The sequence below is a fragment of the Penaeus monodon genome, chromosome 34, assembly GCF_015228065.2.
Source record: "Penaeus monodon isolate SGIC_2016 chromosome 34, NSTDA_Pmon_1, whole genome shotgun sequence".
Taxonomy (NCBI): domain Eukaryota; kingdom Metazoa; phylum Arthropoda; class Malacostraca; order Decapoda; family Penaeidae; genus Penaeus; species Penaeus monodon.
In genome coordinates this window covers 23,989,739-23,990,279 of record NC_051419.1, presented here as the reverse complement: position 1 = coordinate 23,990,279, position 541 = coordinate 23,989,739, and the positions used below count along the sequence as shown (strand labels likewise).

Here is a 541-nt window from a genome sequence, read left to right as displayed (position 1 = left end):
AAGGGGAAGGGAAGGAGGAGAGGCGGAGAGGCCGGCCCTAATCGCCGGCGGGGGAACGGCGCCGGCGAGAGCGCCACAGCCCTCGACTAGCGCAGAGGAGGTGCACGGCGCTGACGCAGGAGACGGACTCGCGGAAGAGGAGGAGCGCGCCCCTGGATCCACTTCCAACTCGCGAACGCCAGAGGCTCGTCCGAAAGAATCACGCTGCGGATGTGCTGGGATCGTCAGTTATCCGAAGTGCGTCTTAGGCGGCCGCACTGGGGAAGATCAGATATCCGAACTTCTTATTATTAATTATTACTGAGAACACCAGAAATCCGAAGCGAGTCCTTGCCGGACATAGTGGAAACAGTCAGTTGTCCGAATTAATTATTAGGCGGATGTACTGGAATTCCTCGTTATCCGAAGTGAACACAAGGCGGATGTACGAGAGATATGAGAGACACCAGGCAGCCGATTCGCCGCCGACGCACCTGCGAGAAGCGGCCGCAGGCACGAGAGGCAGCGGCAGAAAGGGCGAGCGAGGCAGCGAATAGTATAT

The 541-nt window shown here is 58.4% G+C and overlaps 1 protein-coding gene across 1 annotated transcript in view; it reads right to left on the bottom strand.

The window, feature by feature from the left end:
- The window catches only part of LOC119594653 (unconventional myosin-Va-like), a gene marked incomplete in the record, with an annotated part of 26,486 nt that overhangs the window by 13,491 nt on the left and 12,454 nt on the right, over positions 1–541 (bottom strand).